This window comes from Paralichthys olivaceus, chromosome 13 (genome assembly GCF_024713975.1).
Source record: "Paralichthys olivaceus isolate ysfri-2021 chromosome 13, ASM2471397v2, whole genome shotgun sequence".
Lineage (NCBI taxonomy): Eukaryota > Metazoa > Chordata > Actinopteri > Pleuronectiformes > Paralichthyidae > Paralichthys > Paralichthys olivaceus.
The window spans coordinates 1,149,883-1,176,088 of NC_091105.1; the positions used below are offsets into that span (position 1 = coordinate 1,149,883).

Consider the following 26,206-nt stretch of genomic DNA (forward strand, 5'->3'; position numbering starts at 1 on the left):
TGTGTGTCACCAAGGACGTCATGTGATTGTTTCATCACGATCAAACAGAAACTCTGAATTCTTGGTTTGAATAAAAGAAATCAGACGACTGATATCTGAGGTTGTGTGACTTCCTGTCCTGGTCCTGCTCCCTGGATGTTTTCAGGCAAGTATAATTAAACAAGTTATTGTCTTTAATATTTCAAATGTGGTGTATTTTAAATATTTGTGTATATTTTTATGTACAAACCATTATTGAGTTTTACATCATTTTCTTTTGATATTTCCTTTGATGAGCAGCTTTGATGTTTCAACCGACAAACTTTCAGATGATTTTTACAAACTTCTAAATATTAAAACCTGGATTAGATCAGATTACTGTCAGTTCAACTCATCAATTATCAATAAACCCAATTAGATGATGTGACCTGGAAATAAATTACAGTGTAAACAAACTTTGACTTTACAAAGATATTATAAAGGTAGAAGATACTAATGATCTAGTTATTTCAGCAGATATCAGTGAAATCTCATCACAGGTAAAACAAATAGAAACAAAACAGAAGAGGACAGTTTGACTTCCAGTCAGTTTATTGTTACGCTTTAGCTCTAATGTGTTCGAGGACCTCATTCCCATTATTGCAGATACATAATACAATATTAATTTTGTGGTTGATCTGATGGAGCTGTTAATGTTCGAGATGTGAAAAACCAGGATGTAAAAGCTGAATCTAAATGATGAGAAGTGTAAAAGTAGATAAAAGTTTATTCGGGAGAAGAGAAGTTGACGGTTGAAGGATCTCGTTGAGTCTCGATCACCATGTCGACTCCCCTCAACACGTCTGAGTGTCTCTCATGGTGCTTGAGTCTGAGAGCGTCTCCACCACACATCCCTCACCAGACTCCAAGGAACCCAGAGGTCAAAGGTCACAGCTCAGAATCATCATCGTTAGAAAACCAGATCAAATAAAGTCAGAGGAAGTTTTCATTTGTGATTCATTTGATTCTTTATGAGCCACAGATGAAACTAGGTAAAACATGAAACCAGTGAACTGACAGAAAACATCATCACATTCAGAGCAGAGGGTTTCCAATGAGCAGCAGGGGTGTAGCGCCCCCTACAGGACAGACAGTCAACCTGCACATATACATTTTTAGATGTATGTCTCTCTCTAGTGGCTGCTTGGTTTCACTACAACAGGTCATCTACACGGGAAAACCAGTAAACTTAGCTCCTCAATATGACTGATACTAGCTCTGCTATAATAATAATAAATAACTACAATACTGAATCAAGTTGAACTACTACAAACTGTAGCTAATCATAACAATTGATAAACAATAAAATGCATTTAAAGAAACTGTTAAAGCAAAGTTTAAATGGAAGAAGAAACCTTTCATTGAATTATAAAAAGTCAAATCATAAAAACCTTTGCATTAGAAGTTTGAGATTTAGACCAGACGTTCCCAAACCTTTCTGCCCTTGAGTCCAATATAATCCCACCAGACAGTTGTGACCCTCGTTCTCCCAAAGAATATTATTTTCAGCAAGTTCACAAAATAATTCACCGACATGCACATGTTGCTATGTTTCCTCTGTGGTGCTGTAACTGAGGCCGTCAGTTTCTAATCAAATGAATCTATTATGGCTCAAATACGATATTGAGAATCATCATGATCACCAACTAAAGTAGAAAAAAACAGCTCTGCAAACCTAAACTTAAATAAATGTGAGACATTACAGATAAAATAACCAAAATGTGAAATAAAACAATTTTAGCAGGATGTTGGAAGGTTTAAGTTCAAATTACTAAAACGACCAGATGATGGAAGTGAACTCAAATTAAAGATGTATTGTGTAGGATCCACAGTTGGCGTAGAACTTCCCCTCGCTGCAGATAACCTGAACGTTCCAGCTCCAACCTGCACGCTGGGCTCCTCCTGACCTTCCCCCGTTAATCCGCTCTGTGACTCCTCTCCCTCTGATTGCAACACTTCAGCCCTAATTGAGGGATACAGGCCTGGGAGGAGTGGGGGCGTTTGTTGCCTCCGTTGCCATGGACACTGAGTGTTGCTAGGCAGCCAGAAGGATGCTGTGGAAGCGGAGTGCAGCGGAGCAGCGGGTCACTGCAGCGAGAGGGAAGTGCACCCACACAACCTGCTCGCACACTGACCGACACACTCTCACACATGAGATGAGGCACGGAGGGAGACGTAACCAAGACGAGACAGATTGAAGCTTAACTCAGAATCACTCAAACACTGGAGCTGTGGAAAACAGATGTTCCTCTCGGCCCACAAACAAACACGTGTTGGGCGAAGTGAGGCCACCAGCATGTCCAGAGACACTGAGCGACTCTGATCTGCTGCTGCTTCTTCACATGAGAAACGCAAACTCAGGAGAATCAAATCAGCTGACAGAGTCAAAACAGTCCATCTGCTGCAGTGTGAATATCAACCTGCTGCTGCTGGAGACACCGACACTGAAACATTCAGCAAACGTGCTGGAAAAATGAACCATAAACCAGTTGATGCTCCAGGATTGAAGTCTGGAAAACATCCGCTCAGAAGTGATGCAAGATTAGTGTCGGACTCATGAGCGAGTGAGGAAGTCGAGATGATATGATCCCAACATCTTTCAGAAACCCTGGACCACATCAACACTGAGGGGAAATATGAAACTACTGAGAAAGAAAGAAAGAGATGAGGCTGAAGAACAACCAACAGACGTGAACAGGAAAGAGAAAGCAGGAGGGGAGAAGATTAGGTCCCACCGTTCAGACAGGGAGAGATCTGTCATCAGAAGAGAGAAAGACAGAGCGAGGAGATAAGAGAGTGTGAGCAGTCAGACGCTGGGTTTATTTTAATCCCAGCTAAGTTTATTCTTTCAATTTGGCAGATTTCTCTTTAAAAACCAGCAGCGCCTCAGGTTTTCAGTGACAGGAGCAAGAGCAGCAACAGACACTAATGACAACAAGACGTTAGAGGCTACGAATTCCAGATGAATCTTCAAACACGGCTTCAGATCGCGGCTTTTTAAAAAATCCCCCTTCATCTCCTGACTCTTCTGGGATGATGATGCTGATCCACCAGAGCAGTTAAAATGCCACGACCGCTCACCTACGATGTCGCTTGACCTCTGTGTGCAGCCAAAACACATCTGATAGGACCCCTGACGGTGCCCTGTGGTACACCACAGCACCAAGACGAGCAGCAGATCCTTTAAGTTGTGGAGCTGATTGGACTTCATCATGTTCCAGTGACTAGATGATGTCAGGGGTTCAAATGTTGACGTAAAACTTTTATTTTGTGTTAAAAATACCCTGTAACACACCGAATGCTTTGGATTTATACTGAACAACATTTTAAATTGTAAGTCTGGTCATTTTGTGGATCAGGTGCAACCTGCAGGTCATTTGAACCTCTGTCGTGCAAGAGGTAAACCTTCCACCACTGCCATCGGGGAGCATCATTACCACGGCTGTTCATGGCCACAACGTGGAGAGCGTTTGAATCTGATGCAGAATGAGTCTTTGCACTGTTCCTTTAAAAGGTCGCTCTACTACAAAAACTAAAAGTGTGATGTTTCTGTCAGGAGGTCGAATCAGACCAGTGTGTGTGTCGTCATGTGTCCAGATGAAAACACTAATCTAACAGCTGCAGAGCCGACCCCAAATGGTGAGGTCACGGCCATCGTGTGAACCACCAACATGAATTCCCGGGTCACGGCTTAAGTCTCAGATTTGGATAAATAAATGAAAAGTCTGCAGAAAGTGGGAGCAGATGTGTCAAGTGTCTGAATACTGCACGACTACCAAAGAGCTGCAGCTCAGTGAGTGTTTGTTATGTAGCCGGAGCTTTGAAGCCGCTGATGAACGCACAGGAAAAGGCAGTTTGATAGTTTCCATCCACAGAGAAATCATTTCACAGACTCGACACAATCAAATCATCAGAAAATGAACTACGAGATGAAAACCTGCACCCAGGGCCAAGTGATTCTGCATCTCTTCAATAGGGGGCGCCAAACAGCAGGTATTACTTTGGCTGGTTCAGAGCTGACGTTGATTTGAGCCTCAACTAAACTCTGTCGCTGCAGCTGGATCCTGAAATAAGGACTGACTCACACCACTGGACTCATAAATACCAGCAGGGTCTTTTTATTTACCGGTTCTACCGCAGACTGAGGTCGTTGCCTGTTTTTCATTTTTCCCGCGGCATCGCTCTGACCCATGAGGCCGAGCGGCCGACCGCTGGACTCCCCAGCTGTACACGTAGCGACCTCCCTCTGACTGCTGCAGTTCTGCTTAAGCTCCTTATGTAAAGCAGAAAACACAGTGTAATCTGTGTGTGTGCCTCTGTCAGGCTGTGTGTCTGAGCTGGTGTCACAACACTTACTTTGTGTGTCTCAGCCTTTTCATCGGTTCATGAACACGTTATTTAAATAAAGGATTCACCCTCGTCCCCGTCAGCTGGTCAGACTCTCACCCACAGGAGGACTCAACCTGCAGAGCTCCAGACCTCTGTGTCTGAAGTCAGAGAAGATGTGTGTTGTTGTTGTGTGTTGTTCTGATGTCAGAGAAGTTGTGTGTTGTTGTGTGTTGTTCTGATGTCAGAGAAGTTGTGTGTTGCTGTGTGTTGTGTTGTTCTGAAGTCAGAGAAGATGTGTGTTGTTGTTGTTGTGTGTTGTTCTGATGTCAGAGAAGTTGTGTTGTTCTGATGTCAGAGAAGTTGTGTTGTTCTGATGTCAGAGAAGTTGTGTGTTGTTGTTGTTGTGTGTTGTTCTGATGTCAGAGAAGTTGTGTTGTTCTGATGTCAGTTGTGTTGAAGCTGTGAAAACGTGGGAGTGGATCCAGCTGTTTCCTGCTGAACGCTGCTGTTTGCATGTGTTGCTTCAGAGTTTGACAGAACAACAAACACTGACTCTACGTGACCGACTAACTCCCTCTGTCTGAGTCAGCGCACACACAACTACGAACACCACAACTACGAACACCATGACTATCGAACACCATGACTATCGAACACAACAACCGAACACCACAACTGTGGAACACAACAACTACGGAACACAACTACGAACACAACAACTACGGAACACAACTACGAACACAACAACTACGAACACAACTATGAACACAACAACTATGAACACAACAACTACGAACACAACTACGAACACAACAACTACGGAACACAACTACGAACACAACAACTACGAACACAACTATGAACACAACAACTACGAACACAACAACTATGAACACAACAACTACGAACACAACTACGAACACAACAACTACGAACACCACAACTACGAACACAACAACTATGAACACAACTATTACTAACACAACAACGGAACACAACAACTATGAACACAACAACTACGGAACACAACTACGAACACAACAACTACGGAACACAACTACGAACACAACAACTACGAACACAACTATGAACACAACAACTACGAACACAACAACTATGAACACAACAACTACGAACACAACTACGAACACCACAACTACGAACACAACAACTATGAACACAACTATTACTAACACAACAACGGAACACAACAACTATGAACACAACAACTACGAACACAACTATAAAGACCACAACTATGAACACAACTACCGAACACAACAACTATGAACACAACTACGAACACAACAACTATGAACACCACAACTATGAACACAACAACTACGAACACAACTATGAACACAACAACTACGAACACCACAACTACGAACACAACTATAAAGACCACAACTATGAACACAACTACCGAACACAACAACTATGAACACAACAACTACGAACACAACTATAAAGACCACAACTATGAACACAACTACCGAACTCAACAACTACGAACACAACAACTACGAACACCACAACTACGAACACAACAACTACGAACACCACAACTACGAACACAACTATAAAGACCACAACTATGAACACAACTACCGAACACAACAACTATGAACACAACTACGAACACAACAACTATGAACACCACAACTATGAACACAACAACTACGAACACAACAACTACGAACACAACTATGAACACAACAACTACGAACTCAACAACTACGAACACCACAACTACGAACACCACAACTACGAACACAACAACTACGAACACAACTATAAAGACCACAACTATGAACACAACTACCGAACACAACAACTACGAACACCACAACTACGAACACAACAACTATCAAACATCACGACTACTGAACACCACAACTAGCGAACACAACAACTAGCGAACACAACAACTACGAACACCACAACTACGAACACAACAACTATGAACACAACTATTACTAACACAACAACGGAACACAACAACTATGAACACAACAACTACGAACACAACTATAAAGACCACAACTATGAACACAACTACCGAACACAACAACTATGAACACAACTACGAACACAACAACTATGAACACCACAACTATGAACACAACAACTACGAACACAACTATGAACACAACAACTACGAACACCACAACTACGAACACAACTATAAAGACCACAACTATGAACACAACTACCGAACACAACAACTATGAACACAACAACTACGAACACAACTATAAAGACCACAACTATGAACACAACTACCGAACTCAACAACTACGAACACAACAACTACGAACACCACAACTACGAACACAACAACTACGAACACCACAACTACGAACACAACTATAAAGACCACAACTATGAACACAACTACCGAACACAACAACTATGAACACAACTACGAACACAACAACTATGAACACCACAACTATGAACACAACAACTACGAACACAACAACTACGAACACAACTATGAACACAACAACTACGAACTCAACAACTACGAACACCACAACTACGAACACCACAACTACGAACACAACAACTACGAACACAACTATAAAGACCACAACTATGAACACAACTACCGAACACAACAACTACGAACACCACAACTACGAACACAACAACTATCAAACATCACGACTACTGAACACCACAACTAGCGAACACAACAACTAGCGAACACAACAACTACGAACACAACAACTACGAACACCACAACTAGCGAACATCACGACTACTGAACAACATTTACTTGACTTTTATTCTGGAATGAAAAGAATCAGCCTGTGACTGCTCCACACTGACGTCACGTGACGCAGCTCAGATTACAAAGTGTAAATAAAGAAAACAGAGGTAATTCATCATCCTCGCGTGAACCTGAGCGCGTGTGAGAGTGAACTCGTGCACGTGTGCTGCGGTGACACGCGCCTCACAGCGTCACCGCCACGTCACTGCCTCCCTCACTGTAAACATCGTGTTCCTCCGCCGAGGAGAGACAAAGTAGTCCCCCGCTCCGACATGAAGTGAAAGTTAAACCTGGAAACTGAAAAACTTTGTTTTCACCTCAGTTATCACGCGTGAGCGTAGTGACGTCGGAAGTGACGTGTGTTTGTGTGTTTGCTGAGCGGATGACAGATGCACACAGTTGTGTTGTCAAAGTGAACAAACATCCCCACAGAGTCTGAACTGAGCTGCTGAAGCTGCTGCTGAAGCTGCTGCTGCTGAAGCTGCTGCTGAAGCTGAACACAAACTCAAGTTTCATGTGTTTCTAATGGGGGGGGGGGCAGGCTGTGATTTGCTTACTCGCTGCTGTCACAACATGAGCGGCGGAGGGATACGGAGTCTTAACACATGATGGCCCCGCCCACCCGGCCGCTCACCCTCCACCAACTCTGCACCGACGACGTGATTGGTCGAAGGGGCGCGCACCGCTCGCTCCCATTGGCCCGCGGTGGCTGTCGGTCAGTGCGCGGCGCCGCTCAGGGCGGATCAGGCTCCATTTGCCTGAACTCAATAGTTCCATAGTATCAGGAAGCTTCAGCTGCGAAGCGGCGCGGAGAGTTACACTTTGCCTTTGATGACACCTCGTGTGCGCTTTGAAGCCGACAGAGCGACGTTGGTCCGCGGCGTCATCACACAGATGTGGACCCGCTGCTCCGGTGAGTCTCCTCATGTTTCCTGTGTGTGGGCAGCCGTGACAGCTGTGCGTCCACGCGCCGCGGCGGTGCGTGTGCGGACGGTCGCCGTGCGCGCTGCTCGCAGTCCGAGCCCCGGTCCTCCTGGCCGCTCCGTCACCGAGAGCGCAGCTCCGGTCTCCGGTAACGTGTCGCAGCCGGTGGGTTCGAGCGCGCTGCGTAGTGACTGTCCATCAGGAGCGCGCGCTGAGCGTCCAAGTGTCAAACCGTCCCCTCGGTCCCGACGCGGTTCATCCACAACCCGGAGAGACAGGGTCTGCTTCAGCTGCAACTTTTATCACGTCATCAATTCAGTTTACGCGTAAAGTGACAGGTTTACATTGCAGCAGTGTGTGTGTGTGTGTGCGCGCACGTGTGTGTGTGATTCTCCTCATATCATCTAAGCTGTTGTGTCGCTCCAATAATTTTATGTCTCTTTCATGAGCCCATTTCCGACGATTGTGCTCTCGTCGCTGTGCGGTAATTGCTTTTCTCCCGGGAAAGAGAGAGAGAGAGAGTGCCATCAAAACTTCTAATTTCCTCCTCAGACCCGGAATCCATTTTGCTCGTGGAAGCAGCCCAGTAATGATGTTCTCAATAAACCCGAGCGAGGCTCCTGTCCCGTCAGACCTCATGTTTGTGTTTGTATTCTCATTTGGAGTCAGTTTTTCCACTTCCAGCCTTGGGTCTGGCAGCGTCTCCGAGAGAGGCAGGTGACTGGGATTAGAGTGGCAGCAGCAAGACAGTGAGGATGTGTCTCTGGAGAGAGAGGTCTCACATGTCAGGAGGAACTGTTATCTATTACATCATTATCTTGTGCAGCAGAGGGATGTGCTGCGACGTGGACAGATGATGCCCGCAGGTAAAGTCCAGGTTTGCCAAAAAGATGTCACACAGGATCCCCGGGGAGACGCTCCAGATGAGGGTGCTGAGCAGTCAGAGCGAGGCAGAGCAGATTAGTGGTTCTTCCTGAGTGTCGCCTCAGAGGCCCATAACCACAGATGAGTGTTTGTCCAGATAAGGACGGTAACACAGAGATGTGGTCGATCGGATGGACGGTGTTTGTCAGGGTGACTGAACACGCACCTGCAGAAATGCACCTGAACCCCTCAGGTCAATCAGCTCAGAGATCAAACCATCCACCGAAGATTTAACGATTCCTCTGTCAAATGAAACCTGCATCACCGGGCTGATTCACGTTTGGAAGCAACAAATTGAAGCTCAGAGGTGAAACCAGGACTTTGAGAGTCAGAACTTCCATCCAGAGGAAATGAGGCTCTCTGACGTCGGATTGTTTTCCTTCTCATTCATCTGCAGTTCTGTGGTTTAAAGCTCAAACCTGTTTGAAGCTCGACTGCACAAACCCCTGTAGGCAAAATAAACAGTTGGAGTTTGGTGAAATTTTGGTCCTGTGAAAATCAAGATACTGAGAATTGACCGTCTCTGTTATATTTGGGTTTAGTTCTATTGAACATATTTGTTTGGTTTTATGGCACTTTTAGTTTAGAAGGTGCCAAGTCAGATTTATGGGAGTTTTCGGAAAAATCAGTTTCCCAGACTGATGTGAAGTTGAAAGTGATTTGACTGTAATGTCCATGAATCTGTCGTCTCATTTCCTATTATCTCATAAAATACTTGAGGGACAGAAGACAGGAGGTTTATGTCGGCCCCCTGCTGTCAAGATGTCAATCCTTTTTACTACATGACACTTTTTTTCCCCGTCTTTTCACGTGTTAGAAACCTCATCAACATGTCCGCTCGCTCACGGTGAATTCTCTGCAGTTTGTGGATGTTTTACTTACTACTTGCTGCAGGTACTGACTAGGACTTTTGTATTTTCACTCACATACGTCCCAATTTCCAGACATTATCCGGAGTTCAGTGCAGGTCTGAAAGCAGCTGTGGTCTCTCAAGTCTCTGGAGGAATCTCTCCTCCCCTCACGCTCTCACATGGGAACACAATCCGCAAATTGGACAAAATATTGTAACTGGACTTGTTCAGTGCAAAAGCTTAAGCTCCAGATAAGTTACAGGCTCAGCTCCAGCAAAGGGCTTTTGTGTCCCTGAGAAGCGTGACTGCAGCCGGAGCCATGCGCTGCTCTCCTCAGCAGAGTAAAGCGCCATTCCATCCTTTTTTTAAAAAATTTTTTTAAGAAGTGAAAATCATCTTGGATTTCATTCTGCCGAGCATCCGTCCAAATTCCCAGAGTCGGAGTTTGGAGGTTTGGGGAGAAGCAGGACTGGGGTTTTTGGTTTTCCTCACTGAAGTTCAGCCATGTGCTGCATTGTGTGCTCTGCTGGCTACAGTCAAAACACAGTGGGGGGAAAAAAACAACCTCCCGCCTCCTCCCGCCTCCTCCCGCCTCACTTCTGCTAATTTGAGGAAGTACAATCATTCTCTCCTGCTGCAGCTTCCTGCTGAACTGCAAACACAGGCAGGCAGCCGCCGTGCTCTCCAGACATTACAGAGCGCACCGTGTCTGTCGGAGTCTAAGTGCACGTGACGTGTAGTTTCCCATGTGCAACAGGGTGTTCGAGTCAAGTGTACATTTTAGGATTTGACAGTCGTGTTCAAACAGCTGAATTTATTTTCATGATCGATTCGTCGGTTGATTGTTTCTCTTACTTGACTGATTGTTTTTCTGCACAGTGTCAGAACACGGTGACTCTGACTCTGATCTCTTGATTTGTGTTGGAGTGGAAATCCTGTTTTTATTTTAATTTATTTAATGAAGTTGTTTTCTCACTGAAGAAGCTGGAACCAGTGACTTTTGACTGATTTATTTTGACTAAATTTACTTATTCCAACATCCAATCTGTTACCGAGTAAATTAATTAACTTTAAAGTTTGTACATTTCACTCACAGACCTTGAATTTCATTGTTATAGTTTGTTATAAGCATTTCATTTTTGGTTTGGTAAAGAAATCTGATTCAAAAATTAAACACGCCTGATATTTTCTGTCAAGATCCACAAGTTATTCTCTGAGAAACTTTCCACCAAGTTTCCATAAAATCAGTTCGGTAGTTTTTGCACAATCCTGCTGTCGAATTACAAACAGTAATAAAATCACGACTTCCTTGTCGGAGGTAATGAATCAGATTCAGGTTTCTGATTTTAGAAGCTGAATCCATTCATTGATCGAGGGGAAACTAGATTCACACACATTCATCGACTGCTCCACCTACTGGTGGTGTTGTAATGACACTAGATGGTCTGTGAGCAGCGGAATAAGATCCCAACCAAACCTTTGAATGATGCTAAAGAGCTAAAGAGCGAGCTGCAGCGTATTAATTCCCTGACAGATATTGCAGAGCTCTCCATTAATCAGGGCCCTCCACACTTCCACGGTGGAACCCAGGACGTTGGCTCGCACTGTAATTGTAACTGGGGTCTAATTTTCACTAATCAATGTGTTTGTTGGCCGGGCTGAGTATTGATGGGCTTTAATCACTGCTGAAGCCAAGGCTGCATTAGAGAGTGAGAGCAGAAAATGACATCAATTTGTTTTACATTCCAACAGCAGGGAAAGAACGCTGGTGAGTTGTGGTGCTGTCGCCCCCTCGTCTCCCGCCACCTTGTTGATTTGGCTGTTTACCTTTTCAGCTCAGCCGCGTACGATAGAGCAGCCTCGGTGCTGGACATGTGTTTTCCGTGTGCTCGCCTGCAGCTGACCCGTGCTCTTGTCCCAGAAACAACCTGGTAAGCCCATTTAGACGAGCGTGCCCCCTTTAATGGCGTCTAACTGAAAGCCTCACTCCACGACTCGAGCTCCTTTTCAAACAGACAGATCATTTCGGCAGAAAGAAGCAATTACTACCTGCTCTGGCCGTGTTGCTTTCATGGCCTCTTTTGTGTGCCGATTCCGAGGCAGATTTTGTCCACGGCTGTTCCCACGCTGAGCGAGGAGAACAGGAAGAACTCAGCTGCACAGCAGGCCTCTGCCTTCTGCTATTATGGCTATGATTCAATCATCGCAGGGCAGCGCTTTACCCCGGCACATTGAAAGAGGGAATGAAATGTCCTCACTCCCTCACTGTTAATGGAACTTAAAGCCAAAGGTGTTTTTGTACAAAGAGGAGACCATCAGCCCCTTAATGTGAGAAGTAGCAGCAGCAAGCCTCACCTCACAATCCACTCTCCCCCCCCCCCCCCCCCCCCCCCCCCCCCCCACTGTGATTCCAAAATGGCCTCCCTCCTGTGCCTGCAGCCATAGAAGCACCAGGCAGGGTGGAGGAACCAGGCTGGGTGAGATTCTCTGATGCTGCCTATTGTTTGTTTTCTTTGGCCCCGGCCAGAGTTTAACGTGCAGAAGCAAAGCTGAAGCAATTAAAGCTCCGTCCCTTCAGTGATCACTCTGTTTGGTTTTCAGTAGCATCGGAATGAGCAAGAGAAAGTTAACTGGCAACTGTTTTAGTCTGATTAATCATTGGTCAACAAAGAAGTGTTTTTATAGAGGCTGAGACAACAGGAGGAAAGAGGAGGCCACGAGATCTGACTGAAAGCACTTGAGTATTTAAAACCTGTTCACATTTCAATCAATTTAGTACCATTTCTGATATCTGGAGTTAGGTATTAGTACCTCGCCGTCCTTTACCTTCAATACTTTGCTCTCTGTAAAACCAGAAAATGTATTTTCACCTCCAGGAGGTAAACCTACCGAACCTTGTGAGAAGAATGTTTTGACAAATTTCTGTTTCCAAGGTCAAGTAAGAGCGTTCAGACTCATTTAAATAATAGTTTTGATAACGAGTGTTCATCAAATTAAAGTAGCAAACATTTGTAGCCTCAAACGTCTGAATTTAATCTGGTAACATTTTATGGATTGAACAAAGCTGAGTGTCAGGATGACCAGCCCTTCATGCACTGTGTAATCTTCCCCTTGTTGAAGTCTGGTCGGACGTATTTGCCAACACGGCCTCCCCGCTCTGACCCTTGGGGCAGGAGCGAAGGATTAGGATCCACAGAGGCCGTGGCTGCAAGGCTACAAACCGCCTTACATACACAGGACTAATCCCTGTCCTCCAGCAGGCTCTTAATTGAGCCATCATCAGCTGCTGATCTACGGGTTAAACATCAATTAAGGTAATGAGCAGATAGAGGCGGGGTTGCTCTTCAGACCAGGGGGGCAGGGAGGTGATGCAGGCCCATCCTGAGGAGGAGGAAGAGGAGGAGGAGGACTGAAGTGTGTGTTTCCCTGTGATTTGGAGTGGAGTGTTGATTATAGCCGTGCACGATGGAGGCTTCTTCAAACAGCCTGTTGGTGATTTGTTGTTGGTTTAGCTGTGTTGGTTTTGGAGCGGCTGCAGCCTGGGTGAGCTCCTCAGCTGCTGCTGGGCACTGGGCAGGATTCCTGCCTGATTAGATTCTAAATTCAGAGAAGAAAAACAGATCTTCAGTTGATATCGGACCTTTGCACCTTTTCATAAAGTAACGAGATCTCCTGCATTCATGTAAATTCATCTGTTGATTTATCATTAATCTCTGTCACCGAATGATTATGCACGAATCTGTTCGTGTTATCGGACAAGGGATTTATTTCTTCGTCACTAAAGCAGCAGACATTAAAGTGTCTCTGAGCCCAACGTGACTTTGTGAGATTGCTTGTCTTTTCCAATTTGTTCAATTAGCAGTGATATGAAACAGGAAAAGCAGCTGGATCCTCAGAATCTTTGACTTTTGTTGAGGATTTTGTGATTTGAAACCACCAAACTAGTTTTATTCACCCACAGTTCAATCAGATTAAAGCAGAATATTCTGTAAATATGATTTCATCTCCTGTGTCATCATGAAAACATCTGGTACAACACTGTCTGAGGAGTTTTGATGTATTAATTCTGTTTTGAAATCACATCTAAACACATGAGGTCTGGTAGAATGGAAATTGTTTTGGAAACTAAATAAATAAATAACATGTTTTATGTGTCCACATTGTTGGAATGTGTGGTTTTGTGTTTCAGTCCCTCCGTGTGTTTCTGACCTGTTCCAGTATGAGACGTGAAGTTACTTCTGGTCAAATGAGACTTGATATGTCAGGAACACGATCTTTGAGGTCACTGTGACCTTTTGACCTTTGACCGCCCAAATCTAATCAGGTGATCCTCGAGTCTAAATGAAAATGTCTGACCTTGACCTTTACCCGTCAAAATTCTAATCGGGTCGTCCTCAAGTCCAAGTAAATGTTTGTTCCAGATGTTATTATATTCCCCATGGGTGTTCCTGACACATGAGATAACCTTGACCTTTCACCTTTCAACACCAAATCCTTTTCGGTTCCTGACACGTTCACAAGAACAAAAACTTGTTTTGTAAGGTCACAGTCACCTTTGACCACTAAGACTGGAAGAAGTTCCCTCTGAGCGTTCTCGAAATATCAAGCGTCCGTACTGACGTATAGACCGATGGGCAACCTGACAACTGAACTCTGGCTGTGCCGTCACAGGAGCGAACGCTGAGCCCCACAGACGGGAACGAAATTAAAAAGCAGTCTTGTAGATTACCACTTGAAATCGAAAATGTCATCATTTCTATTTTCCCTGAAAGCATTTGTGGAAGTGGATAATTAAGTGTTAAAAGCCTTTTGTGTTAACAAATCTCATTTGTCTGTAAAGTGGGATGCGTTTAAGGAACTCATCTGTCCTCGGAGAGCGTGAGTGAGTTGGTTTATTTAACCAACACTTAGCGAGGGTCGGGAGGGGAATCATCAGACAGCCGCTGGAATGTTTTTGTTGTGACGGCACAAGCCTCCATTCGATAAGATTACTTCATAATTATTTCATATCATCATTAGAGAAGCTCCTCTGGGTTCTGATGCTGTAATATCCTGCAAGGCGTCCTTCTGCCTGTTTCCATTGGACCGTGGTGAGTTCAGGGAAGCTGCTGTGTCCGTATCCAAGGGGTCAATTAAATGTCAAGCATGTCCGCGCATACCCGTGTTAAATTCATAATTTAATTATTAACAAACACAGATGATTCAATCTTTAAATACATAACTATTTCATGAGGAGAACTCGTTACTTTCCCATCAGCAGTCATTTCGTTTCACGTCATTCAAAGAACAGACATATTTCACTTTAGCCGCCCGAGTGTCAATTGCAGAGGTATTTTTTTTTCCTCCAGAACTTAATTGGCTCTACAAAGTGTAAAACACTAGATCAGTGTTTTTTTGGAAACGTGGTTAAATGCCGGTTATTGTTTTTATGTGCTCAAGCTGAAGAATCACAAAAACTTCTGGTGTGTTCAGTCCTTTGTTTTCATTTCACACACTTCAGTTGAACAGCAGTAACATATGACAATTAACATGTGTTTGAATGCATCATACGTGTAATTAATCTGTCAGAGAGGTGCACATGCAGATGGTTCTGAGGCAGAAGAAGCTTTCACCTCTGCTCAGTCCGTCCTTGTTTAATCAGTGAAACATGATGTGAAACATCGGGAAGTTGTGTTGATGTGAAAACAACCTGATCTGTTGTGGCTTTCTGGACGAGCGGCAACTGCTGGTCTCGGCTTTCAGCGCGGGCGACACGTTCAACCTCGAGTTTAACGAGAACGTGGGATTCCACACTCCTGTTCGGTGGAGTTGAATGTCAGCGCGGCCTAAATCATGAGCAGCCCTCTGTGGTCGACCGCAGACTTTTCCATTCATCCCCCAGATAAACAGAGAGCAGAGAGAGTTTCTCAGCTCCGTCCTCATGATGGATTCTGGAGAAGTAGGGCGGCAGAGCGGCCTGGACTTTAAAGAGAGCGTCTTGCAAAACGAAAGGTCACAGGATCCGAGTGCACATGAATGTTCTGCCAATGTGCCCTTGAGCAAGAAGCTGAAGTCTCACCTGCTTATACACCACGCTGATATTTCAGTGATGATGTGATAATGGAATTGTTTACATTGTGCGTCACAGTTCATCAGATCTGCTTCAGTCATTCTACGAACGACTGTTACACAAAAGTTCAGCAGAAATAAAAGAAATGTTGGTAAGTCCCTACTCAGTTGTTGATTTTTGCTAAAAATATCTTGCTCAGGGCACTAAATTTATCCGGTCCGCCTCGGAAGGAATTGCTGAAAATATCCGGCTTTAGAGCCAAAGTGGAAATCTGTGCTGACCTCGTTTTTTGCTGTGAGGTAGAAACAGATGAGCAAATGAAAACAGAGAAAGCACGTTACATTTATTTTGATCAGGGATTATGGAATCTGTAGGAATCTGGCCTCACTATTACATTTCATCTCCGGCTGTCTCTGCTGTCCTGTCGTCTCTCTCTCTCTCTCTCCTCCCGTTTGCTTGAAGCACTTTATCCAGATTAAGTTGTATTTCCCTTCTTTTAATATTCTCTTTACCGACCAAAGAGGTCGTCTGATGCAAAGCCAGCCAAATGGACATTGTGCAGAGTGTGTGGTGGGATCAGAGACCAGTGGTCCTGGATCGAGACACAACCTATGTAGGTTAAATGCAACTTAAACCCAACACAATTTGTGGGATTAACCTTGAATAACAGGAGCTTGAGTGGCGAGTCGCACAACCGGAGGGTTGCAGCGCCGCACCAAAACCAGGCCGGGCTCGACCTTGAACGGGCCGTGGTGTCAAAATCCACTTACGTTCAATTTGAATCCATTTAGTTCAGCTTCTGGCAACCTTCAGCAAAATGGGCTTTTATTTAAAATTCCATTAAGTTCTCAGTAGTCGTGGAGCTTTTAAAAGAGAGTGAAAAGAAGAGAAGCGATAAACTAAATGAGCAGCGCGGGGAGTAAAAGGAGAAAGAATCAGAGAAGCTGGTACTTGTGAATATTCATTTAGTACAAATACAAACTCTGCTTTATTTACACCATTCATCATAAAACATTTGAACCTGCAATAGATCTGATCTCAGGAAACCTTTCCCAGAAGGCTCAGCCACAGCAACAGTGAAGGTCAGAGAGTTTTACCTGAGGACAGATACTCAACATGTGACTTGAGTCCAGGACTCATGGTCTGATCTGCTCATGTACAACCACAGATTGTTAAGGTCAATTAAAGGGCAAAAATCTGAGATCTTGAGATGAATGTTACGAGAATAAAATCTTAATACTGTGAAAAAGTAGAATAATATAGTAAAACTATGAGAAGAAGTCACATCACGTGAATCATAATAATAACGATATTACAAGATTAAATCAAAATGTAAGAGAATAAAGTCCTAATTTTTGGCTACAGGTAGATCAAGAGGGGGAAACATCAGAAGATCAATTTTGTAAAATTAAATTATGACTTAATTTTCTAAACTTACGACTAAATTCTTGTAATATTTCTCATTAAATTATGATTCTACCCTCATAAAATAAACTCGTTTCCTCTGATATTATGACTTAATTCTCGTTATATTATGATCTAATTCTCAAATGTGACTTTATTCTCGTAGTGTTATGTTAGTGTTGAAATCTCAGAACTACAGAAACACACTGTGCTGCTTTTATATCATCGTCACATCAGTGATCTTGTAGTTGCTGCACCACATGCACAATACATTTAAATATATTTCATAACGCAGCTGCACTTGAAGGTGACTTGTTGCCAGAGATCCAGTAAAAGCAGCACAAACCAGGCGGATTATCGAGAATCAACAACGGGCTGCGATCGACAGCTTTAGGTTCGGCTTGGATTAAGGCTTCTCTGTCCAGTGAGTCGAGCTGCAGTCTCCGCTCTGCTCTCTGAGGGGAGGTCAGCGCGGGTCTATCTGATATTACTGCCAAGGAGCTCAGAGAACAACGCCTCACAGAAGATGATAAAGGAAGAAGTGAGCAGGGACGAGGAGCGAGCGGCACCGAACACCTAGAAGACTGGAGGAAGCTGCAGGAGCAAAGAGATGCAGGAGAACTTTTCATTTTCCTCTAGAATGCATCAGAAATCACGGATCACTCTGATCCAGCAGCAGAAACGTTTCATTTTCCTGAATCTAAATTTGAACAGCAACATGTGCTGCTGGTACTTTTGCCAGATATTGTATATTTGAGTTTTTTTTAGTCTTTTCAAAACGAAGAAGAAATGCAGAGAGTGAAGAAGTTTCTGCTGCTTCCTCTCTCACTGACCTCTGCTTCTGAAATGTGTCTCTTTGGATCACAGCTCATTCTTTTCCTGATGTTGACCCCAGTCACGCTGAACGAGCCACGGACCGCATGAGTAACCAAGTCCACATCCGATCACGGAGCCTGAATCATTCACACTCATGATTCGTCCTAAATACCAACCAACCTGCCTTTTGGTTCCATCCCCGTCGTGTCTCCCGTCCACAGTTACACACCTAAACACATACATCACGTGACCACTCACGTGTGCCTCTGAACACGGGAATTGTCGCGGATTGCTTGAATAACATCTCGTCTCCTCCACGTGAAAACATTGTAAAATACAGAAGTGAACAGCAGCTGTTAGCGGAGACAACAGGGTCAGTGACTCTTGTATTGATTCTCCATGTTGTGTTCTACTCTGGTGGCTGAGGCTGGGTGTTTTCTTCCAGAAGAAGGTCATGTGATCGAAGCTCGACGTATCAGCGAAGACTATGTAGTGACCGAAAAGAGCCAATCAGCAGGAGGTTGTGAGCGTCTACCTCATCGTTTCCAGACGTCTCAGTTTGTGCTCGTTCCGCCCCGGAGTTTTCAAACTCCGACGGGACCGGCAGCGTTTCCAGACTTCTCTGTTGATTCGCGCTAAAATGTTTTGGGAAACTTTGAGCTGAAGTGCCGTGCCACCAAACTGACGGGGTTACACTGCTGTGAGAGCAGGGGCTGCTGGCCAGCGCTCCGGCACAGCTGAAATAGCAAGAGGCCGTGCCAGGAGCTGAAACTCTACACCACTCTACGCTTCTCACACTCCCCCTCTCTCCCCCTCTCTCCCCCTCGCTCTCGCCTTCTCACCTCTCTCTTCCTCACCCTGCCTCTCTTTGATCTGAGGGCCTGGCGCTCTCTTGCTCTTCATCATCATCATCAAGCCTCCATCCATCCTCCTGCTCCCTCTGGTCCTGTCTCCCAGTGAAGCGAGCCGGAGAGGTGACGGCCTCATTTGAATATGTGAACGTATATATCCACCCCCTCCTCGCTGGGGCGTGGCGTCGTTTTACGGTCGCGCAGCTGTGGCGGTGTTATGGGACCATCTGCACAGGGCTCATTAAGTTAGCTGGGAGCTGACATGGTGGTGGGGGGGCAGCTATAGGAGGGAAGTAGCGTATTCTTTTTCATTCTTCCTCTGAGGAAGCTGAGGTCCAGAGAGAGAGAGGAAGAAAATTCCTTCTCCACCCTTCTTCCAAAGTCACACACTTTCTTATGCTCGTGTGTTTGTGTGTGATGTTGCCATGACTGTAGGTGTGTGTGTGTGTGTGGGTTTGTGTGTATTCATGCATGAACACACGCTGGATCCCAGAGTGATTTTTTTATTCAGTTTTTTACGACACAATTCAAAAATCCGTGGAGTTGAAGTAAAACCTTAAGAACAGAAACCAAACTGGTGCTTTTGTCATAAAAAAATATTTTAGGAAATGTGCTTGTTGGTATCATTAGAAAGACGGAATGAATCCTCCAGGGGCCGTTTTTTTAAAGTACGACCACTCAAAATGGCAAAAAATGCATTTTATAATAATAAAGGTGATAAAAATAATTTTCACAGTTTAGATATTGGCTCTGATGTGGTAAAAAGGGGCGGATCCAGGAATCCATTTCATTAATTTTCATTTATTTTGTTTATTTATTTACTCAGAGGATAATTCATGGATCCCGATGGAAATACAAATATTCAGAGGACTGATATTCATGAGTTTGTGTAATTTGGTGCGGATCCAAATAAAAATCTGGATCTAGCGGATTTAAATGTGGTTTCATAAAGGGGGTGGGCTTTAATTTGGTTTGTCTTTTTTATCAACCTATCGTTCTTCTGCAGCGGAGATTATGATTTCATGATCTGTGTTGGTTTTATTTTGGCTTAGTTATAAAGCCTGACTGAATATCAAGGGACTGTTGGGCCTTGGCGGAGAAATGTGCTTCACTGAGAAATATACTAGTTTTCTCTTTTGTTGATTTCAAGGTCTGAACCGTTTCTGAAGTGTGGATGGAATGTCTGCCTGTTGTACGTCCACCTTCTCCTGTGGAGGTGGCTGCAGACCTTTTGTTGGTGCTTTCACACGGAGGAAGGGTTGAAACCTCCCTTTGAGCCGAGGCTCTTTGCGTCCGGCCCTCGGAGACGGTGTTTTTCTTTCGGAACGCTTAAAAACGTCTTTACAAGCTCTGAATGTCTGCTCAGAAAGTGCGCAGATACCCTGATGGCTCTGGTAAGTGCTGCTGAAATCTCGTCTCTCTGCTCTGATGTACAAACCCAGTTGTTTTCACGGCCAAAAGCACAGCCGTGTTTTCAGTCGATAGAGAGTGTACTTGTTTTCTGGCGGGCCGTGTCAGCGCAGGCATTAGATAACGTTTTATTTGATGGTGTTCAATGGCTGACTCGTCCTCACCTCTCGCCCAGGCCTCTCCTGCTCTCCAGCCCACACACACTCCCATGTAAAACCAAAACGCACACACAGACATCCGCCCACTGACTCATGTACACACACACACACACACACACACACACACACACTCTCTCTCTCTCTCTGCATCTTTCCTCCAGAGGATTCTGGCAGTTGTTTATGTTATTGAACTGGTTATCACATTACAGCTGGAACAGCACCGGGCTCGGAGAGAAAGAGTCCTCCTGCTTTCTCAAGAAAGGAAATAAAGGCAAAGCGAGTGCAGGGAGAGACGAGAGCGGAGGGAGGACGAGATAAGAATAAGCTGAAATGTGTTTGCACGGCATTGATCAGCATCGTCGGGCGTCTTGACTTATTCCCTGCGAGAATCAGAAAACCCGATCTTCACAGGAGCAGGTTTATTCAGAGTATTTGAGTCTGTTTCTGTTGTGAAGAAGGTTTAACGCGGCTCCTCGACAGTTTTCAGCTACGTCTTCAGTTATTAGCGTTCCAGATGTACGTTAAGTTTTGACTCGCTCATCTGTTTCCTCGACTGTGGAGGAGTTAAACGTAACCTCTCACCCTCGCTGTGTTGTACCCTGAGCTCTGCAGCTTCTAGTAGCGACGGGCCTCCTCCTTATCAAAAGCAACAGCACATTGGTTCAACCTGCCTCCTCGTGTTCTGCATATCGAGTTATTCTTCCGAATGTAAATGAATGTTGATAAATCTTTTCCTCCGCCACAGGAGCCTGTGAGCGATGAGAAGAAGAAGAAGCAGATTTGGTGGTGAGAGAGTCTGCTCTGTAGAAGTTGTGGAAACTTGTCTTTCGCTGTGTTTTGCAAACCCAGCAAGAATACATAATCCAGAGATGTGTTATTTTTCATTTCACACCATGGTTTTCTCTTCCAATCCAAAGAAGTGCTGCGCTTTCAAATCCCCTCTCTTCTTCACAGCTTTGCTCCTTTCTACAAACCGATAGTCGTCAGCCTTAATATCCCGCCCACACAATTCACTTTGCAGGAAACTTTGTCTGACAAAAGTGTTTGGAGACGATGGGTGGTATCTACCAATCCCTGAATAACGCCTGAGTGACGGAGCCCTCGGAGGCGGCATCTTGCCGAGCTGCTGTGGCATCTGAACCAAAAACCTTTCGCTCTCCGCAACCGATGAAACCCTAACACCCCTGTGACTGTAAAACAAGCTAACCAAAAGGTCAATAATTCCCTGACTCAAGCGTGACCTCTGGATTAGAAGATCCACATCGTACGGTCAAACTGTCACAGTGATTGTACACGGTGCTGATTGAAGTGAGAACCTGGGCATTGTGGGTTAAAGTGATTGTGGATTAACATGACAGCGTGGTTTTCTCCGTGCCGTAATGCCGCCACCGGCTCCACTGAAGCAAAGCAAAGAAGCTTAGTGCTCTCAGCCCGTTCTCCTGTGCTGTGGTAGCATCTGTTGTTATAGTCGCACACAGCACACACACTCCTGAGCCACTCAAACACATGCTGGAGGGTCATAAAGCCCCGTTTTAATGCACTGACGGGAAGAGTGTGTGTGAGTAGGTGGGCGATACAGTATGAAGGAAGGTTTTTCACAGAGGACAATTCCTCTGGAGTCACAACAGGTGTGTGTGTGTCTGTGTGTGTCTGTGTGTGGTTGAGGAGAATTATGAGCTGGGTACTAAACGGGGGAGGGGGGTTGGAGGGCTTATGAAGGGTCCCCTCTGCCCCACCTGTAGCCTGTCAGCTGTTGTAAGCCTGTTAAAACGTCAGCTGTTTCTGAGGAGAAGTGTGTGTGTGTGTGTGTGTGTGTGTGTGTGTGTGTGTGTGTGTGTGGAAGGTTGGGGGGAGGGGCTGGCTCCGTGTGGCCCTCACCGCCCCCATTACACATCAAACGCCCTGTGCACAGCGCAGAGCTCCGTTACGACCGGGTCTCATGTCGAAACAGTGAAAAAACATGGAACCTGTCACATCATCGTTTCTGTCCTTCTCAGTGTCGGGGACGTTGTCTCAGTGTCGGGGACGTTGTCTCAGTGTCGGAGGACGTTGTCTCAGTGTCGGGGACGTTGTCTCAGTGTCGGGGACGTTGTCTCAGTGTCGGAGGACGTGTTGTTTGACCGAATCTGAAATGTTTCTTCGCTCAAACAAGAAAGAGAAACTTTTCAAAATGCACGTAATGTTTTTTTATTCCCAGACGTTAGAGCCACAACTCTGTCGAAGCAGAACAAACTTGTGCTACGTCATATTTTAGTTTGAAAGCGGCCTTTTCAAAATAAAAGGATCTCCACATGGCCATTTTGGTTCTGTTTCAGTTTTAATGTTGCTCCAATAACGTCTCGTCTCCTCCACGTAAACAGTTGAATGATTGTAAAACACAGAATTTAACTGGACAGCAGCTGTTAGCGAAGACAACAGGGTCAGTGACGCTCGGTTCTTCATGCTGTGTTCTAATCTGGTAGCTGAGGCTGATGCCATAAACTAAATTTGAAATACAGTCAAAATGTCTGTTTCAATTTAAATGAGAAACAGAATCCTCAGTGTCGTCAGTTTTCGCCATTTGTTGCTTTTGAAACGTCCGCGCACCAAAAAGGTTTCCTGTGTCTGGAACGAGAACAGCTGGACCGTTTGGCCGCAGCATTAACAGATCTGGTGAATAAAACTTGACTCGTGGCAGCACTTGATTCAACAGGTTCAGACGGAGGCTTTGTGGTTTACAGCTGTTTCTCCTGCCGGAGCCAGACTGACTGAATTCCTTCCTGTTCTACAAACGATTTTATTAAAAAAACCTGCAACTGACCAGTATTCATCATTATTTATTAATACTAAATCTAACACGACAAGAAAATGTGCTTTATAATTTAGACCAAGGGAACATGTCTATTTTTATCAGAGCAAAAGTTTAGAACATAAATATAATAAATTTACTCTGGAAAGAAAAACTCCTCACACTGAAGAAACTGAAAACTGAGACTCTGAAATCACTACATACTTTTATAAAATATACTTGACTACAGCTTGAATACTATCACGTAGAAGTTATTTCGTCTGAAGAGGTTTTAGAGCGTTAAATACATTTCCCCCGTATTTTTTAGACAAAAGTAAAACTCTGAGTCAGTTGTCACAGAAAAATAATTATCCCTTAAATCATCTTCCTCATCGAGACGCCTGATTCTTCTAAATCAGAACTCACAGTGTATAAAACTTCAGGTAACCATAGAAACAGCTCTGTTAAAAGCTATATGTTGAGAGGCGACTGTCAGTCGTGTTAAACTAAAACTAAATAAAAAATGGCAGCGTTAAAAAGCGGCTTCTCTTTTTGTCTGGGGTTTGTCTCCTGTATGTTGCCAACACGTCTGTCTACAAAAGAGAATCAATCAAAATAAAAGTTGTCTAATAAGAAATGTTGTCTTAACCCGAGCAGCTGTAAAAAGTACAAAAAAACCCGTCTGGAGTAATTTTTCTGGGCGTCAGCTAAATGTCTGCTGTCTCTCCAGTCGCTCATGCTGGCGTGGGAGCCACAGGTGCTGAGTGATTTATGGCTTTAATTTACTTGATGGATTATTGTACAGCACCAAGAATCGAGCATTAATTAGAACACCACACTGATGTACTGTTTACTGAAAGAGCTCACCGCTAACACAATAAAATAGAGTCAAGCACACAGAGAGGCATGTACCGGATTTAAAAATGGTTTGTTTTCCTCACAACGAGAAGTCGATGGGAGTTTATTGAATTCACCTCAAAACAACCTTTAATCCTTAAGAGGAAGAGCTTTCACCAGTATTTTCAGTCGTGCGTGTCCTCGGAAAAGGTGTAACGGTGCATCCGGACATTAAACAGTTCCTGGAAAAGCAGGACCGGCTTCAGGGGGCGTTGGAGCCTCTGTGGTGGCAGCTGAGCGAGGCAGACAGTTGAAGGGAACAGGTTGCTGCGTCTGTTAGGGCTCGTCTTGCTGCTCTTGACCTTTAACCTTTAGCTGTGACACCTCCGGGGGCTGGGAGGTGCCAAACTTCCCTGGTTTTTAAACGTCAGACTGGGCGACGTCAGGCAAATGTGACACGGTACTTGTTACTGCCGTTATATAAAACAAACCACAACCGTATCCCCATGCAGTCTAATTATCTGTCATTTAAAGCAGCGCTCGTCGTTTTGCAAACCCAGAAACGAGTTTGTCTTTAAAATGTACTCACAGACTTCGTCAAGGGATTCGCTCTTCTTGCAACCGCAGAGTTCGACAGAAGTATCGGTAGTAGTACAGTAGAGAACAGAACTTGTTGGGGTATTTGAATATGTAATAAATTATGCGTATTAAGGTCTGAAACAGAATGTGTGCGTGTGGAGACCGGAATGAAAGTCCTCTTCATCAACATCCCTCAAACTGTGTGTAGGTGGTTTTTATTTCAGGCAGCGAGTTGACTCACCGCACGTTAAAACACTGCGAGCATTGGATCACAACGTTCTCTTTGATGGAGCAGACCTCAGTGGAAGTCAGTGGGAGAAAATGAATCAATTTGACCAACTGAAGCCACGGCTGTCGTCACGAGTGGAACTGGAACCGTTTGAAATCATTGAACATGTGGCACAAGTCAGAAGTTAGTTGTAGTGTCGCTGTTCCAGCATCGTGGTGTCACACCTATACGCTCTGGATTCCTCGTCCTGTGGTCGCTCTTGGAAAAACCGTTCGTCTTGTGAGCTTTATTGTGCCGCGAGATTTGTCGGGAGTGTGACAAAAATGTGGAGAATTCCTCAATAATGTAGGTCACACACCAGAGAAAAGCTCTGTCACTTTTTTAATTTACCCCGTCCTCGGGAGGGAGGCAGATTTACATAAGCAGGGTATTCACTGTCAAACCCTTGAAAGCATGACGTGTTTATCCACAAACCTATTACTCATTTCGTACAAAGACAAAGTACCAACTAATCTTGTCTTTAACAAAACCTCCTGAGTTTTTCTTTATGATGGCACATCACTCATGTGGCACACCTTTCACACGGAACAAAAAAAACACAAACCTTTTCTACAACTGTTCCCAAGTATGTGTCGCTACGTGGATGTAGGTTTATCTCTGCGAGCACTGGGGCTTATACGCTTGTGTGTTTTCTTTCAACATAAATACACTTGCCTCCGGGCGAAGCTTCCTCTCACCGCTCTGTTAGAGAAGAGAGAATAGATATCCTCCCTCTCAGTGATTGTGCCTCCCCCACCTCTCCTTCGTGCCGGATCCCCACCACATGTAGCCAGCACAGTCTTGGCCAACGCTTGTCTCAGGAAGAGCGGAGGTAGGCTCATAGATCCCCATTTTAGGCTGCGGGCCAACACTGTGTGTTCAACACGGAGGGCCCACGAGCAGCCGCACACACGGACGACAAATGTAGTCGGCGAGCAAACGGGGGGCGGGTGGGGGTGTAGGGGGGGCAGGAGAAGGGGCATCGAGATAAGGCTATTACTGATTGCTTATGTTTGTAGTGGAAGTAATTGTGTCCTCACTGCTCTGACATTAGGATTGTTGTGTTTAGTGGTGTTGTATATTTTCCCATCCATGGGCAGATTTCCTGCTCCAGATAGTCGAGGGGAGTTCATTGTTTTCCGCCCTCCCCTCACAGATTTATCCATATAAGTTACTGCTGCACGACCAAATCGCTCCTTGGAATTTTTGCCCCTTGTTTAACCCGTTGGGTTCTGGGCGCGG

At 44.7% G+C, this 26,206-nt stretch overlaps 1 protein-coding gene across 13 annotated transcripts in view; it reads left to right on the top strand.

The window, feature by feature from the left end:
- The first annotated feature begins 7,686 nt into the window (after positions 1-7,686).
- The window catches only part of mef2d (myocyte enhancer factor 2d), a 75,349-nt gene continuing 56,829 nt past the window's right edge, over positions 7,687-26,206 (top strand). For 3 of the 13 annotated variants that reach the window (XM_069536648.1, XM_069536649.1, XM_069536646.1), the window contains exon 1: positions 7,835-8,039. The gene's annotated coding sequence lies outside the window, so the exon portion shown is untranslated. Of the gene's footprint in view, positions 8,040-26,206 lie in introns of all 13 variants that reach the window. The other 10 variants (XM_069536638.1, XM_069536645.1, XM_069536641.1 and 7 more) reach the window with 9 other exon arrangements.